The following is a 19,573-nucleotide window of genomic DNA, read 5'->3' as shown; positions in this document are numbered from 1 at the left end:
ATTATGGTATTTTCATATGAAGTATGCCGTATGCCATAGAATTCCACTTCTAATCTATCAAAATTAAATTAAAGAAAAATGGTGGCTGATATACCTTATCAGCAGAGGGATGTAGCACTGACCGTCTGGTTTAGGATTTCCAGTTGCAAGGCGTGCCATAAGCATGTTCTCAGAAATGCCACTTGCATTGCAACCAGTAGTATCAAATACCTCCTTCCTTATTATAGAAACTAAACATTGATGATCCTATAACTTAGAATCTGAGACATCTAAGAATCCTTCATCACAACTAACAGCCTGCATATAGCTAAATTGTCAGTTCAGTATTATGTACCAAACAACCATATCGTTACAGCTAGAAAACAAAATTAACTCGGTGTAACCTGCACTTTGTTGCAGAGTATGCCATAAAATTGATCAGCGACCTGAAAATCACTCAAAAATCTGAGACTTATACGGGGCATAGACATAGATGAAAGAACATGCTTCAAGCTCTTAGCATAAAATATGTACAGTACTACAATTGGAGAAATTATGGTATTTTTAATTATATCTCACTTTGACACATGTAATTGTTTTTTTATAAATCTCATAGCACATGGTAGGGCAACAAAGATACCTCCTCTATTTTTAAATCTCATCAAGTTCCAAATAAACTGGTGTGTCTTCCAAACCATTCCCAGTATGCCTAAGCCTGTTTTGAGCCAACCTACTCATTACAGCCAAACCTGAACAGAACACAACAATCCAATCTTTGGTCAAGAAAGTACATATACTTATTCCTAATAAGAAAGATTGTGATTAGTTCAATATTGCGATGTTTAAAACAAACTTATAAATTGTGATGATACATATCCCTATTTACAATGATATCATGATCTAAATTTCAAATTCTGATTAAATTACATTTATTGGTGATAGATATTCCATTTGCCCAGAAAAAGTTGTAGATGAATTAGAAAAAAATGTAGATAATTTTCAAATTATGATTAAATTACATTCATTAGTGCTAGTAGAATCGGAAAATAGCATCCCCTGAGCACAGAGTTTAAATGTGGTGCAAATAAATATCTGATTAGTGAATTTACGCATAAAAGAAAACCATAGTTTTGATAATAAAAAAAAAAGCACACATGACCATTCAAATAATCACCAAACAAATAAGTAAAGTACAAATGGATCATCGTATATGAGTATTGCGGATTATACACCTTCAATGCTCCAAACTTTAGATATGGACTCAATTTGATCTACAGAAACTGTATCAGCCTATAATACACGTTCCAAAAATTTTCATATAAATCTCTATAAAAACACATGATCAGTGGCTCCTTTAGGCCAAATTTTTTTAGGTTAAGCCTTAATTTACAGAGATACAACTCCATGTTCCAATTCACATCTAGCTAGAGTTTTAAAAGAAACTTACCACCTTCATCAAGCTTTCTCAGCTTCGCCTTAACTTGCTTGGAGAGCTCGAGGTAGCACTGTGGAACAGTGGTGCATTCCTTAGGAAGGGTCGCGGCCTGGAAAAAGGGAATAATCTCTTCCTGCCAGTAGATGCCTTTGTATTCTTTCTTCAAGTCAACAAAGGGATTGCTTGCTTTGCTGTGCCAGATGTATGGCAGACCTGTCTTCACTCCCAAACCCAGGTGGTCACAAATCACCTACACATGTCAAATGTTGGTAGATATTAGGTAAATACAATCTGAATATAGGTGTCTCAAGTAGTTTAAGTAGTTTAAATGCAGGTGCGGTTATATTACCAAGTTTTAAATATAACATCTAATTTCTCAGGAAACATGGAAATTAAGACTACAGATGATCAGTGTCGGCAACCAAAAAGAAAATTAAAGAATAGTGACTGCTATGTTTACATGTAACAACCTTTGAAGTCTTGAGAAATATTAATATTAAGACTTCAGACGATCAGTTAAAGGGAGATATGGGTGTAAAGGAAACTAAACAATACCTTGATGCACCAGCCAGCCCACATGTCATCGTAACGTCTAATTGGCTGACCATCTCCCATGAGTCCAAAGTATATTGCAGGCCCAATGAGTTCACGGTCAAATCCCATATTCATACCACACATCGGGAAGAGAGCTCCCTTCGGCAAGGTCATCACTGCATCAACATACCAAAAAAGAACAGATGTTACATCCAGACGTTACAATCAAATTTCAAAGTAAAGATAACTTAACTTTGTACCTAGTGTTTCTCTCACTGGGCTTCACCAGATGAGTGGGGGCATCATAATCGGGAATGTTAAGCCAAAGACCATGAGAAACAGCAGTTGGGACACCCTCACGCATACTGAACGGGTAACCTTGGACAAAGTCGGCAGGGTCATCCAGGGTGTTGAAGAACAATGGAGTTGAGGGGCTCAGCAGGTTCTTGATGTGCTGCTCAAGTGCATTGATCTCCTTTCCTGATGGATCTTTGGCACTTGGCTTGGCTAAAAGCAGTAAAACACCTGAACTACAAATGTTCATCAGTGACTCCATAATTCTTAAATGGTTGATCTAAGGTGCACAAATTCTCTGCACAATTAACTCCAGTACAATAACACATTAGCATTGTTTATACTTTGATGATCCTCAATCTTAGGATCTGGGACATCTAAAAATGCTTCATCACAACTAACAGCCTGCATATAGCATAAAACTGATCAGCACTTTGTTGCAGTGCTTATGCAATATGCCATAGAATTGATCAGCGACCTGAAAATCATTCAAAAATCTGAGACTTGTAAGGGGCATAGACATAAATGAATGGACATGCTTCTAGCTCTTAGCATAAAATATGTACAATACTACAAATGGAGAAATTATGATATTTTCATACCTTTGACACATGTAATTGTTTTGTATAAACCCCAGGGCACATGGTAGAGCTAGTTAGAATATGCATACCAGAAAAGCCAAAACAAACATCATTCTGAAATAAGAACACTAACTTAAAAATGAAGAAACTTACCTAATATATAGACCATCAAGCCACTATTCTGAAATAAGAACACTAACATAATTGATCTTTACCTATGTAGAATATGAACTAATTATATTTCACACTTGGTCTTATTCCAGGCTTATTATTTTTCTTCCTCTATGCTGCTAAGACATCACGTGCGATATTGGAATTTTCATAAAGTTGATCAGAGACTCGAGACAATTCCCCCTGGAGAGTCATATAAATTGCATAAAGTCCTCCATTGCCAAGCCTATTTCTCTTACTATTTCTCAGATCCATTATTCTTGTGCATAACGGATCTGATTAATAGTAAGAGAGCGTAGTCTATTTCTCTTACTATTTCTCAAATCTGTGGAAAGAAGGGATTTTAGAGGTTCAGGTGCATGCTCCTCATAGGGGAGAACGACATATCCATTTTTGCAGCACAATGCAAAGGTGGGTGGTGCATTCATATTAGATTTGTTGTTACGCTCCTGATTCCACATGACAAAATAGCACTTGGAACACAACACGGATGGCGGACCTAAAGAGAGATATCCTTCCCAAAGATCAATGTTGTTGTCTTCATAGATGTGTTCACCTGTGAATACATAGTATATTTCGACATTAGTACAACATTAACAATATTTTTGACTGATTAATCCCGTCTTTAACCGATTCTTTTAGAAAAATATTTTTTTCACCGATTAACGCTTAATCGAGACGGTGACCAACCCAACAGCAATTAATCGGCGATTAATCCCGATTAATCACCGACTTTTAGAACAATGATCCTTATATCATACTGAACACCTATCAGTCATAGTGAGGTGGAGAAAACGCACAAAAATACCACATGCCTGTGCTCCAAGCCTCCAATGCAAAGAGGTTCTTATTCTTAAATTTAAAAAGCAAATGCAAAAATAGTGCTCAACGTTCTTTAAAAATTTTGAAAACTCATCATCTCTCTCTTTTTTTTATAAAAAGTATCAAGTAGCTTTTAACATTTTATTCAAAAATATTATATTTTATTTTCCTCCAATTTTACATCAATTTTTTTTCTATCTTTTCATCTTTTTCTCTCATTTATATGAATAAAATATTAATAAAAATCAACTACAAAGAGGAGGAGTATTGGAGTTTTCATTTTTCATTTTTCATTTTTCAACGTGTTAAATTAATAAAAGTCATATATTATATTATATTTAAAAAAATGATTTCAGAGGGCCATTGAAAATCCTCTAAGCTCCTAGTCTCCTACTCCAAGTTGTTGAATATTACTATACTTGTGTCTCGAATATTATAAATATATTGTATATGTACATTAACCGATTGTTTAGTATTATAAAAATTGGAATTGGACATAATAGATTCAGCTGTCGATTCAAGATTGATTGAAAATCAGAGATTAATTAGAAGAACTAATTTAACTGAAAATCAAATGTATTTTAATATTAAAATATTATTTAATATTTATTATATTAATTATTTATAACAAATATATATTTATTATATCATAAGTTCTACAATTGCTCATATTTAAAGTAATATATTATTTTAATTTTAATAAATTATTATACATACCTCAATAAATAAAAATTTAAAAGAATCCATCCAATTTCAAAAAATTGAAACAGTCGGCAAACTTATAGGGAATTAATTCAGGATTAATCGGTCAAATAAGGATTTTTTTTAAACAGTGATTATATTATTAAATTTTAATGAAATGGGGAGTATAATTGTATAACTACTATTAGTTTTATTATGCTAATTTAATATCTATGTTGGATTTTTAATTTTTAACTTAGACGAGAAGTTCCACAATTATATTATTGTTAATTAATGGATATACTTCCCTTCATTGTGTATAGTGCTGTAATCCGATCCGGACAGCTCGTGAGATCGCCCGGCTCGAACTCGTTTTGATGGGCTCGGTTCGGCTCGTTTAGTTAATCGAGCTCGAGTCGGGCAGAGGCTAAACGAGCTGGCTCGGCTCGACTCGTGAAAATTAACGAGTCGGATTCGAGCAGCATTTTAGGCTCAATTGAGTGTTAAATTAAATGAGCCGGCTCGCCCGACTCGTTAAACTCGGCTCGTTTAGTTAAACGAGCCAGCTCGACTCGACATGTGAAAATAAACGAGTTGAGTTCGGACAAAAATTTAGGCTCAAAACCGGCTCGGCTCGACTAAATAAAACTCTGCCCGAATTATGTCCGGCTCGAAACTCGGCTCGCCCGACCGAATAACAGCCGTAATCGTGTATATAGTATGTGTTATAAACCAGACCGTTGTTGGTTAAAAGAAGGCTTCGTGCTGTGTCCTAAAGCGTGAACTCTATATATAGTAAACTCTACTCCACCAACATTCTGACTCTCAGGGTTTTGCCCACTCTTCTTCGCACATTCTCACTCTTAGCTTCGCTTGCTCTTTTTAGCTTGCTCTTCTTCGCTTACTCTTCTTCACGATGTTTTCACCGATCTTTCCCGAAGTAGCGATTTTCTCGGAGGTAGCATTCGATGACTCTCTGCTCTTATTTATCTATACATCTCTGTATGATTTCGTAAGTTGTTTGAGATTTGATATGTATGTGTTGTTTGCTTTCGTTGCTTCAATTTCATGTTTAGTGATTATTCGTGAGTTTCCGTAGTGTTTATTACATTTTGATTTTGTAATATTTTGCTTATGTATAAGGTATGTGAATATACATCTCTGTATGATTTCGTAAGTTGTTTGAAATTTGATATGTATGTGTTGTTTCCTTTCGTTGCATCAATTTCATGTTTAGTGATTATTAGTGAGTTTACGTAGTGTTTATTACATGTTGATTTTGTAATATTTTGCTTATGTATAAGGTATGTGAATATACATCTCTGTATGATTTCGTAAGTTGTTTGAGATTTGATATATACATGTGTTGTTTGCTTTCGTTGCTTCAATTTCATTTGTAGTGATTATTCGTAGTTTCCGTGGTGTTTATTACATTTTGATTTTGTAATATTTTGCTTATGTATAATGTATGTGAATATACATCTCTGTATGATTTCGTAAGTTGTTTGAGATTTGATATGTATGTGTTGTTTGCTTTCGTTGCTTCAATTTCATGTTTAGTGATTATTCGTAGTTTCCGTGGTGTTTATTACATTTTGATTTTGTAATATTTTGCTTATGTATAAGGTATGTGAATATACATCTCTGTATGATTTCGTAAGTTGTTTGTGATTTGATATGTATGTGTTGTTTCCTTTCGTTGCATCAATTTCATGTTTAGTGATTATTAGTGAGTTTACGTAGTGTTTATTACATGTTGATTTTGTAATATTTTGCTTATGTATACATCTCTGTATGATTTCGCAAGTTGTTTGAGATCTGATATGTATGCGTTGTTTCCTTTTGTTGCTTCAACTTCATGTTTAGTGATTATTCGCGAGTTTCCGTAGTGTTTATTACACGTTGATTTTGTAATACTTTGCTTTAAAGTGTTGGTTTATAGGACACTTTTTAGTCAATTATATATGTATAATGTATGTGAATATACATCTCTGTATGATTTTGTAAGTTGTTTGAGATTTGATATGTATGTGTTGTTTGCTTTCGTTGGTTCAGTTTCATGTTTAGTGATTATTCGTGAGTTCCCGTAGTGTTTATTACATGTTGATTTTGTGATATTTTGCTTTAAAGTGTTGGTTTATAGCACACTTTTTAGTCAATTATATATGTCTTTTGCTACACCAAGATATAGCTGTCAAGCCAAGTGTAAATATGTATCCAGTAGTTGAGCGTCGAGTGTCACAGTCACCTGAATAATCTGCATCGCAGTAGCCTACAAGCTCACAATCCTCATTCTTCTTGTATAGAAGACCATAGTCAATGGACCCCTTGATGTAGCGAAGTATTCTTTTAGCTGCTTCAAAATGTGGCTTTGCTTCAAAATGTGGCTTTCTAGGATTCTGCATAAACCTGCTTATCACACCAACGGCATATGATATATCAGGTCGTGACAAAGTCAGGGAGATAAGACTACCCACTAATTGTCTATACACAGTTCCAAATTTTAGCTCCTGCCCTTCTTCTGAACATAATTTACTATTAGGAACCATCGGAGTAGGGACTGTCTTACATTCCAGCATTCCAAATTTTCCCGGTAGATCTCTTGCATATTTGAGTTGACAAAGAAATAATCCATTTTTTGTTTGCTCAATTTCAAGCCCAAGAAATGCTTTAATTCCCCTAATCTTTTAATTTGAAATCGCACTGACAAATTGCTCCTTGTGCGTTCTATTCATCTATGTCATCACCAGTGATGATTAAATCATCTACGTACACAAGCAAAATGGTAAGTTTGCCTTGTTTCAGTAGAAAATTCAGTGGGTTCCTGGGCACCCAGACCTCAAGCTGTAGGTCCGCCCATGTGTCTTCCAATCTCGATAGTTATAGTGAGTTTCTCCATTGCACTTGTTGTATGGTCCACCATATTGTGTTGACAACGTTCCTGACTGCCTGGCTCTGATGCCAAATTGTTGAACAAAGTAGACACTTGCAAACACTAACAAGATTGATACACTACACACAAGAGAACTTTATTGAAAAACCACTCCTTTTACTTCTCTTTTCTCCTCCTCTTCTTTCTCTCACTTACAAAACTGCACTGGTTTACAGATTTATATATTGCTTCTGTGAAGCTTCTAGTACATTAGTAATAACTAAAAGTGATTGTGCTTAACAGATGGATATTTTAATGCCTAGAAAGCACTTATTTAATTATTTCAAAGAGTAAGCTGGAAGCTTCTGGATAGAGAAAGAGGTGATGAACTTTAACATTTTTGTATGCAGGATATGCAAGAGAATATTGCATTTGTGCCAATGGCCAGAAGTGGCTTGGCAACGAAAGGAAATATCGTTCAGCTTTGTACAAATCACCTTAAAGTCGATGTGACTAGTGCTGATGAATATTTTTATCAATACAGAGTACGTAAATTTCTCTCAATTAGCATACTGTGCTTCCAATGTTTTATTTTCTTGTTTCGTTTTGATTTGTCTTACAGTTAAGTGTAAACGGTATGCATATGTACTTCTTCAGGTTGCCATTTTTTATGGAGATGGGCGTCCACTTGATGGTAAAGGTGTAGGGAGAAAAATCCTTGATCTTGTTCATGACACATACAAGGCTGAGTTGGATGGGAAGGATTTTGCGTATGATGGTAAAAAGAGTTTGTTTACTGTTGGAGCTCTTCCAAGAAACAAGCTGGAGTTTACTATTATAATTCAAGATATCTCATCCAGCGGGTTCTCTCTTCTCAAATCCGTATGGAGGCCATTGCAAAGACTGAGAAATTCTTATCCATCAAAGACTTACAAGGTGGAGATATCTTATGCTGCGAAGATTCCAGTGCAGGCCATTGCAAAGACTTTAAATGGTCAGAATTTGGAGAAATCTCGGAAGGCCCTAAGGGTTTTGGATATTATCCTCAGGCAGCATTTAGCTAAAAAGTATGTTCTTGTTCCTTTTCTTTCGTAGATCTTGTCATTCATTATTGATCACTAATACAGAGAGCTGCAGGGGATTCCTCCATGTTTGTGGACTTCATTCGAGTTTCTGTACCTCGCAGGGAGGCTTATCATTGAATATAGGTATATTTGATTATGTTTCTATATAAGAAATAGCTTGTACAACAGATTATATTATTAACTAGCTTTGTTTTGTGACTATCAGATGTATCCACCAAGAAGATTTTCGAGACTCGGCCTGTTGTTGATTTCCTCACAGCGAATCAGAATGCTAAGGATCCACTCTCTCTTGACTGGGAAGAGGTAACCCAAAGTTCACTACATTCTCTAGTTCTATAACTAATTATTTGTGGATTCTTTATTTCCCCCTCTGTCCAGGCCAAAGGAGTGCTGAAAAATTCAAAGGTGGAGACCAGTCCAACTAACACTGAGTACAAGATTACTGGACTGAGCGATAAAATCTGCAAAGAGCTTGTGTATGTTTCTGTATTTCCATCTTTTATGTGAACTTTTCAATAGATGATTTATGTTTGTTTCGTGATCTTCTAGGTTTCCAATGAAGCTTAAAGGCAAAAAAGATGAGAATGGGGAGCCACAAATAATTAGAATCAGCGTGTATGATTATTTTGTACACATCAGAAAAATTCCACTAAGTTACTCTGCTGATTTGCCATGCATTGATGTTGGAAAACCTGATCGACCAACATATATCCCTCTAGAGGTAAATCTTTTCCCCTCTTTATTATTTACAATTTCAGTATATATGAATTTCTGACATTACATTTGGCTTCAATTTTTCTGTAGCTTTGTTCACTAGTTTCCTTGCAACATTATACAAAAGCTCTGACCACTTATCCATGCGCGTCGCTTGTGGAAGGATCAAGGCAGAAATCACAAAATAGGATGATTACTTTGACAAATGTAATTCTTTTGTATCAACCTTTTGAGAGATCATATTGGTGCTGTTTATTTTCCACTAATTTCATGTTGTCTGCAGGCTCTAGGTATCATGAGCTTTGCTGATGAGCCTTTGCTGCGTGCTTGTGGTGTTTCACTTAGCAATAACTTTACTCAAGTCCAAGGGCGCATTCTTGCAGCACCAAGGGTACATCCTCCTGGCCCCTGTATCATGTACTTTTATTGATCTGCAAGAGTTGGTTCATTCACTTTCTTACGTGTAAGTTACTAAGTGTTTCTTATGAGTTAATGTTAAGTCTATGTAGGAGATCAATAACATCCAAGTAATATGTCGTACTTTCTATTGAGATATATTAGACAGTAGTCTTAGGGTACCTTAGCAATCTTTATTAATTAGTTAGTAATTAGTCGAAGGGCGCATTCTTGCAGCACTAAGGGTACATCCTCCTGGCCCCTGTATCATATACTTTTATTGGTGTCTTTGGCTATGTTTTTTTTTTATAGAAGGTATATGAGTTAATGGATTCTTGGGGTATATTTTATTACAGTTGAAAGTGGGAGGTGGAGATGATATTCTTCCCTGCAACGGGCGCTGGAATTTCAACAATAAGGTTTGCCTTACTGTAGAGTTCTTAAAGGTTTATATGTGTCATTCATATGGCGCAAAATTTATGTGAGTTTGATGTGCAGAAACTTGTGGAGCCCACAACAATAAACTATTGGGCTGTTGTTAACTTTTCTGCTCGTTGCGATATTGATTGTCTTATAAAAGACCTCATCAGATGTGGTAATTTGAAGGGAATGGTAAGTACAGTTCTTTAATTAAGACTGCCATTTATTTATAATGCTCTGATCTTAACTGCTAATGCTAAATATATTCTTCTTTATTTTTGTTTCTAATAGAACATTGCTCCTCCTATCGATGTGGTTGAGGAGAGTTCAGAGCATAAGCTCTCACCTCCTTTTGTGAGAGTTGAAATGATGGGGCAATCATTATTTTCGAAGATCAAAGAAAAGCCACAATTTCTCCTCTGTTTACTTCCTGAGAGGAAAAAGTCCCCTCTTTATGGTTTGCCTCCCCTTCATTTATTACTCTGGGCCTCATAATTTGTTTAAATTTTCTCCCGATGTTTCAAATTTGCTAATCCATCTTGTATTGTTCTGAAAGGTTACTGGAAAAGGAAGAATCTGACTGTGTATGGAGTAGTTACACAATGCCTTGCTCCTAAAGAAGTCAATGATCAATATTTGACGAATGTTCTTCTTAAAATCAATGCAAAGGTTTTCTTTATTGCCGGATTACTGTTGTGATATTCTGCTACAATCAATTTTTGCACTCACACACTTTTGAGTTATTTTTCTGACATTCTCTTCATCGTCTGGGAAGCTTGGTGGTTTAAACTCAAATTTATCAGTTGAGCTTTCTCCTAGCAATCCGTCTGAATCAGAGGTCCCTATGCTCATTCTTGGGATGAGTGTCTTCCATGGCTCTCCTGGGCAGTCTGATGTTCCATCCGTTGCTGCGGTTAAGCACTTCTTTTAATTATTTGCTATCTTCTAGTCTCCTTTTAAGTAATTCTATTGTTCTAGGGGTGATATCTTCTCTTCTATGTATTATTTAATGCAACATTTGTGGAAAGGTCTTTTTAGCTTTGGAATTTGAAATATAGATAATGGGAATGGAAGATGTGAAGTGTGGGATCTATTTTACCGACCATTTGAAATTACAAGTTGGGTTCAGTTAGGTATCATTTTATCTATATTTCTTTCTTAATATTTACACAGGTCGTTAGTTCAAGGTGTTGCCCACTGATCTCAAAGTATAGGGCATGGGTTCGTACTCAGTCCCCGAAGGTTGCAATGATTGACTCTTTGTTTCAAAAAGTTTCTTACAGAAAAGATGATGGGATTATAAGGTGGATTTATTTTTTGATTTTATTATGTGTTTATTAATTGAACTATTGTATACAAGCCATTATGTGATTTAATGCCAGCATTGAGTATATTAGGGAGAATATGTAAGAGAGAAAGCTTCTCCGTAATTGCAGGGAACTTTTAGTGGATTTCTGCACAAGTTCGGGAGGCAGAAGACCTGATCAAATCATTATTTTTAGGTACCTTTTATTTAATCAGGATATCTTGTTGTGTATTTCATTGATTGGATGATTGTCCCAGATTACTTTCTCTTGCTTCGATTTAATTTACTTTAAATATAAAAGATTTGTCCTCCCTTTCAAAAACATGTCGAGTAGGTTGTGATGAACTCTTATTTGCTCAGTAACAAAAGTTTGTTTCTCACTTTCATGATTAGGGATGGCGTTAGCGAATCTCAGTTTGACAAGGTTTTGAATGTTGAACTGAATCAAATCATCAAGGTGTGTGTATTAATATTCACTTATCTGTTCTGTGTTTTATTCTTCTTGAAACGGGTCTTCTAAAATATATTTGTAGGCCTGTAAGTTCTGGGATGCAAATTGGTCCCCGCAGTTTGTTGTTATTATCGCACAGAAGAGTCTCATACCAGGTTTTTTCGGCCTGAATCTACTGAGCATATTGACCCTGGTAAAATGTTCAAGATTCTTAAATAGTCCATAGGCTTTAATATCATGGTTTGTTGCATAAAACACTAATCTCTCTATGTGCAGGAACTGTGATTGACAATACGATCTGTCATCCCCAAAACAATGACTTTTACTTGTGCACTCAGGTTGGTATAACTTGTGCTCCCTGTACTAGTTTCAATTGTTTTTAAATTGTAGTTTACTGATTCCAAGTGCGTCAGATGCATGAGTATATCTAATTCTCTTTATTATAATTTCGTCATATTTTCTGTGTACACTCTTTGTGTTGCGTCTTAACATTATCTTTCATGTCAATAGGGCACTACAAGGCCAACCCATTATCATGTTCTGTTGGACCAAGTTGGTTTTTCCCCTGATGATCTGCAAGAGTTGGTTCATTCACTTTCTTACGTGTAAGTTACTAAGTGTTTCTTATGAGTTAATGTTAAGTCTATGTAGGAGATCAATAACATCCAAGTAATATGTCGCACTTTCTATTGAGATATATTAGACAGTAGTCTTAGGGTACCTTAGCAATCTTTATTAATTAGTTAGCTGCTCTATATAACCTCATTTCCCATTCCTCTTGTAACTAACTTTTACACAATGTAGTTTCTGTGAGTACATACACTTTATTGTATTCTTCTTCTTCATTGCAATACAAGAGTTTGCTCATTTCTTCTTCATTTTAGCTGATAAAACATGAATTGTAACACTTTCAGGTCCCAGAGGAGCACAACTGCTATCTCCGTGGGTCTGTACATATAACATATTAACCCAGTGCATTCACTTTCTCAATTTGTATTTAAATGCAATGTTTGGTGTATCTTCATTCTGGTACTGATGTTGATTTTCCCTTTGCTCCAGCTGCTCCAGTATCTTATGCTCGCTTGGCAGCTACTCAGATGAGGAAGTTCATGCCTGAAAAATCTTCTAGCCAAATCCCCCAGTTGCCGCGTTTGCATAAGGATGTGGGCGAATCAATGTTTTTTGTCTAAAGATTTTTTCCAACTCCGGGAGATGAAAATATAGGACCAGCTAAAAACCTTCAAGTTTAAACCAATGCACAGTATAACAGCAATAGCATGTAATCTGTAAATATCTTGTCCTAAAAGCTTTACTACAAATTTGCACACATGGCCAAAACACTGTAGATGCAAGCTATACATTTGAAGTTGCATAATCCTTAAAAGCATGAAGACCAATAATATTTGTATGCTGTAGAGTCTTCTCCGGTATATAGCTGCTTCATGTCAATTCTAATACTACTTAGCTGCAGCACAAGGAAATACCCACCCCACCAGGTGTGATCTCTGTGGTTGCTGGTGTCTCCATTGCCAAGCCTGAAAGCACAGAACTAATAGGTAAGCTTTTTATGTGGTATCAGATCTTATGATGCTAATTACTTGAATACTTCCGATATATACTACCGGTTAAGAACAATGACCAAGCTGCTTCTTTCAAGGACGAGATTTACAACCACAACGAAATTGACAAAGATATTCTCTATACAAACATAACACTATATATAAAAGGATCACAAAGTGTCTCTTTAGCACCGTTTGTCAGCACTCCCTACCGAACTAAATTGAATAAAATTTAAGATAGAACTATGGACTCGTATCAATATCAAATAAACTCGGACATGCTTTTACAGTCAGTACCTCCTTAAAGGGAAATGTAGGAGTCCTCCAACAGTACACCTTGGAATCTTTCCTTCCTCGACTTGAATTTGCAAATTGACCAGAATTATACAAGGCAGCAATTGATTAAGACGGACAGTAATCATCTCAGTAGCAACTTACATGCCTGTTGCCTGATGTGTGTGTGTGTAACTTCTTATGTAGATTCATTGTCCTCGGAAAACAGCCCGGCTGCTTCTCAGCAGTGTCAGAGTATACATTCCGAAATTTACAGTTCCTTTCGTCTCCATTACTAACAATCATCTTTACAATATTCCGGTTTTGGTGTATTCTCAGGCAATAATAACCTATATAACGTAGTCGTTTCAACACTTATAAGTGCATTTCCATCACTATCCCGCAGAGTTTTTACTGTTTCTTGAGTTTTGAGACCCGCAATCAGAGGTACATGTTTCAACTGATTTTTCCTTTATAATGGCCTTTTCAGACAATGATGTATAATTTTTAGAAGGATCCCTTCCAGGTTCGGTGGTAGAGTGTTGGCAGGGCCGGCTCAAGAGACTTTGGGGCCTTAGGCGAATCAATAAAACGAGCCCTTAATTTTTTTAAAAAAATAATATTTAATTAATAATATAAATACAAAATTTTCAATATTTAAATATTACAAACATAAAAATACCCACAACACACTACTATATATAATATTTTATATTTAATTTTATCGATTATGTCTCGTAGTATATAAAATTAATATTTTAATCTATAATTTGAAATGTAAAAATGATTGAAGTAATATATTAGAATTAGGCATTAATAAAATCAATAATTTATTCTAAATAAAAATATATAATTATATTAAACTTAGAAGCAAACACAATTAAATACTATATCTATTAAAATTAAATTGAATATATAATTTGTATATATTTATATAATTTATTTAGAATTCTATTTCAAAATAAGAATTCATGAAAATCAGGTTAGAACCGGAACTTATATTCACCATATATATTCAATATAGTTACATCTCATAAAACAATCATTTACATATTTTTAAGTTTTGAATTCAAGTCAAGTATTTATAAAGTTAGTAAAAAAACATGATTAATACTTCTAATACTAGTATTTTAATTATTTTTTTGATAAAATTGATCACACAAAAATATTCAGTTTTTCTACAAGATTTAATTATTAATTTTAATTTTTCAATTCATATTATGAAATTATTTTTTTCTTACATATACTTATACATATACATACTGATAGAAATTAATTTTGGGGCTTTTTACTCTGGGGGCCTTAGGCGATGGCCTAAATAGCCTACGAATAGCGCCGGCCCTGAGTGTTGGTTAAATTCTGCGTGAACAACTAAACAAGCTGAATGATGATTTCTTCACTTTCTTGGACTTGGTCTCAGAATTGCTACGCATAAGATTAATCCTCATCTCAGAATTCTACTGCAAAAGAGCTACAGTAAGCCACGTGGTCTGGTTCTTAGATGTCCTCAGTTGAAAATTTACTTTTTTTTATCAAATTTATAAAAAACCCAGATATTTCTAGTTTTAAATTTATCAAATGTACTTGTTTTTATCAAACTTTTTATATTGTTGGAAATCAGGTTGAGTTGTCTGTGAAACGTGAACAATTAAATTCTGAGTTAGGTCCGATTTACTTGCGATTAATGATAAAAAATTTAATAAATTGTTTCGAGCAATTTTATTTCTTGAAATATATGAAAGTACTGTTTAACGATAACTTAGTCCAAACAAGAATTTCTCTTATCATTAAGCAAAACCCCAATTATCAAAATATCAAAATTTGATTATTATTATATAATTTTTTTATTTAATAATAATTACAATATACAACTATATTACGAAAAGACTTATATTGATTAGAATAATTTTTTATTTTAATAATAATTATTATTATTGTTATAGTATTATAAAAAGATTTCTATATTGACTAAGATTTTGTGGTGTATAATAATTATTTAATTATATCGAGCACAAAATATATTATGAAAAAACTCAAACAATTTAATTTACAAACAACTCTATATAAATATTATTATATATTATGAAACAACTTTGATATTGACTAAGATAACTTTTCAGTATTATTATTATATTGATATGAAAAGACTTCTAATTTATTAGACTTTTGTAATGTAATAATTATTTCACCAACAAAATTATTCAATTTAATTAAAAAATTTAATTTATGAAACAATTCTATGAAAACCCTATCATATTTCAGAATTCAAATAAACAAAAAGTAATACCGAAATATGATTATCATCATAAATTTTTTTAAAAAGAATTTATATGTTAGTGATTCCAAAATTGTTGGTAATTTATATCGGGAGCAATCAACATCATAAATCATTAAGGTAATAAATTACAAATGTGTACTTCATATTATTTAAAAAATTAAAAAGATAGGTAAAAGCCAGCTTTTCTCTGTGGATATCACAAAGTCGATTTCATTTACCTAGTCATCTGTGATTCGAATATTACAAGTATTTATCTTTAAAAAATTTCTGAGAATTTTTAGATTAGTTAAAACAATGACAAACGACAATAACAGGTGATGAAACCAATTGCTGAAGCAGGCTGTCACTCTTGTTTGCTCCAACGACTAATGTATAAATTCTTATGCACAAGTCATTAGCTTCACTTACCAAAATCTTCGAAAATGAAGTTTCTACTTTTGTTTGCATGTTTGGCTTTTCAAGCAATCTTGATTTCTGGAAATGGAAGGTCCACTTACATTGTTCACATGGACAAATCATTGATGCCAGAGGCTTTTGCTAGCCATGATCTTTGGTACTCAAACACCATTCATTCTGTCAAGGCTCAGGATCTCGAATCGTCTCCATCTCTGGTCTATACTTATGATCATGCGTTTCATGGCTTTTCTGCATTGCTATCGAAAGATGAATTGGAAACACTAAAGAAGTCTCCAGGGTTTGTCTCAGCTTATAGTGACAAAAATGTTACACTTGATACCACTCATACATTTGAGTTTCTTTCTCTTAATCTTGTTACAGGTCTATGGCCAGCCTCGGATTATGGGAAAGATGTTATTATTGGTGTGATTGACACGGGTATTTGGCCCGAGAGTGCAAGCTTTAAGGATGATGGAATGTCTGAGGTTCCCTCGAGATGGAAAGGGACTTGTGAAGTTGGACAAGAGTTCAATGCTTCAAATTGTAATTTGAAGTTGATTGGAGCTAGGTACTTTAATAAGGGTGTTTTTGCTGCTAATCCTAACATTACTCTGAGTATGAACTCTGCTAGAGACACCGAAGGACATGGGACACACACGTCCTCAACAGCTGGTGGAAACTATGTTGAAGGGGCATCATATTTTGGCTATGCCTCAGGAACTGCACGAGGGATGGCTCCGAAGGCAAGATTGGCTATGTATAAGGTTATTTGGGATGAGGGGCGATATGCTTCAGATGTTCTTGCCGGTATGGATCAGGCTGTTGCTGATGGTGTTGACATCATTTCAATTTCCATGGGCTTTGATGATATGCCTTTGTACGAAGATCCTATTGCTATAGCTTCTTTTGGAGCCATGGAAAGAGGTGTGCTTGTTTCTTCTTCAGCAGGAAATGCTGGCCCTGATCCTGGATATCTGCATAATGGTATTCCATGGGTCTTAACAGTTGCAGCAGGCTCCATTGATCGAACGCTAGGCGGAAACTTGATTTTGGGAAATGAGTTGAGCCTCACTGGCTGGACCATGTTCCCTGCAAAAGCCTTGGTGAATGATATCCCTCTTTTCTACGACAAAAATATTTCTTCTTGCGATTCTGCTGAAAAGTTATCAACAGTTCCTGCTAACGCTATCATCGTTTGTGAAAATAAATATCCGCGGCTCTTGAGATGTTGTCTTATGTTGCTAGCGCAAACGCGGTGGCTGGTGTCATTATATCCGACGATCAATCCTTATTTGAGTTTAATGACTTCCCCTATCCTGGAATCGTTATTACCCCGAAGCAGGGACTTGATGTGATCAAGTATGCACAAACAACTTCAAAACCATCAGCTACCATCACGTTCCAACAAACATTTGTTGGCACAAAACCTGCTCCTGCAGTTGCTGCATACACTTCAAGGGGTCCTTCATCTAGTTATCCGGGTATTTTGAAGCCGGACATCATGGCACCGGGCACATTAGTCTTAGCAGCATGGAATCCAACTACTCCAACATCTAGTATTGGAGCTAACATACAATTGTCAAGTGATTACACTGCAGTTTCAGGAACATCTATGTCCTGTCCCCACGCGTCGGGTCTTGCAGCTCTTCTAAAAGGCGCGCACCCTGAATGGAGCCCTGCAGCAATTCGTTCTGCAATGATGACCACTGCAAACCCTCTGGACAATTCACAGCACCAGATCAAGGATATAGGCTCAGATTTCAATATTGCAACTCCCCTGTCAATGGGAGCTGGTCAGGTTGATCCTAACCGTGCCCTCAATCCAGGGCTTATATACGACGCCACAACACAAGACTATGTCAACTTACTCTGCTCAATGAATTTTACCATAAATCAAATCTATACCATCACAAGAACCAATATTAGTTGCTCAAGCCCATCTTCTGATCTAAATTACCCGTCCTTTATCAGCTTGTATAACAGTACTCTGGCTACTGGAGGAATAACAACGGTACAATATTATTCAAGGACCGTCACAAATGTGGGAGACGGTGCAGCAACTTACAAGGCTAAAGTGTCCGCGCCAAAGGGTTCAGTTGTCACAGTTTCACCAGATACACTAGTATTCGGCAAGATGTACGAGAAATTAAGTTACTCCGTAGCAATAGCTTTTACAGGTGACAAGAACGGAACTGTTACATTTGGTTCACTCACCTGGACTGACGAGAACTCGAAATACAGTGTCAGGAGTCCGATCGTGATATCACCGATGGTGAATGCGTGGGAATAAGAAAGATGTCAAGCTACATTTCATTGCAAGTGCATTTCATATTTTTCGCATTTATGTAGTTTGTTTCTGGCTAAGGTACATCAGTACAAGCCTTTAAGAATATTACTTTATTTCGCATTTATGTAGTTTGTTTCTGGCTAAGGTACATCAGTACAAGCCTTTAAGAATATTGCTTTAGAACTGTATTCACTGTATCGAATTGCTAGTATAAGATCAAGATTATGAATCTGGTAGACAAGGAATCTAACAGCATAGGCACGAAGAAAAAAGAAGAATCATATAAGGTGTCGTAAGCTACAAATCTCTACAAAGAACACGCAAATTAATGTTTTGAATCTTCTGATCAGAACAGCAAAAAATGGCAAAAGAACCAAACCATTGCCAATAAAGTTCCTTACGGTTGTGCGATTCTAAAAACGTTGTAACACCGTGAATTAGCGAAAAAAAAAAAAACGTTGTAACACCGTGTCCCAGGTCATGGGTTCAACCTGGCTGAACATGAAAAACTCATTTGTAAGTCTAGTCATATTAGTAAAAAAAACGAGCAATTGAAAGACAATTGAAAGAAAAAGGTAGGCTACGGATATTCAACCGAATTAAATTGAATACCTTTTACCGAACCCATTTTTTAGATTTGATTATGAGTTTGGTTTTTACTTTTAAACATTGATGGAATTTGATGTTTTGATGAACCAAAATATAACTCAAATATTCAAAATCTTGATTCGAATCCAAATCAAACCGAAACTCGACCAGACCAAATATTATAAATATTATTCAAAAATGGTTTTTATTGCAAGATGGCAAAATGTGTGTGATAAAAAAATAATTATATTGCTATTTTTTTTATCACATATTGTTTTTAATCAATCACATATAACTAATCAATTAAATATTTTTATTTTTAATTAGAATTATTAATATTTTGTATTTTATTTTATAAATTAAAATTTATATTCTGAATTTCAACATTTTATTAAATTTTATAATTTACACGTAATTTGTGAGTGAAATGGAAAAAAATATAGACATAATA

At 34.8% G+C, this 19,573-nt stretch overlaps 2 pseudogenes; both read left to right on the top strand.

Annotated features, from left to right (window-relative positions):
• The first annotated feature begins 7,563 nt into the window (after positions 1-7,563).
• Positions 7,564-13,387, top strand: LOC108213339 (protein argonaute 4-like; annotated as a pseudogene).
• A 2,878-nt stretch (positions 13,388-16,265) lies between these two features.
• LOC108212009 (subtilisin-like protease SBT3) lies at positions 16,266-18,723 on the top strand (annotated as a pseudogene).
• Positions 18,724-19,573: the final 850 nt, after the last annotated feature.

Source organism: Daucus carota, chromosome 3, assembly GCF_001625215.2.
Source record: "Daucus carota subsp. sativus chromosome 3, DH1 v3.0, whole genome shotgun sequence".
In the NCBI taxonomy this organism is placed as follows: domain Eukaryota; kingdom Viridiplantae; phylum Streptophyta; class Magnoliopsida; order Apiales; family Apiaceae; genus Daucus; species Daucus carota.
The sequence above is the reverse complement of the archived record's forward strand: the minus strand, read 5'-3'. Positions and strand labels throughout refer to the sequence as shown.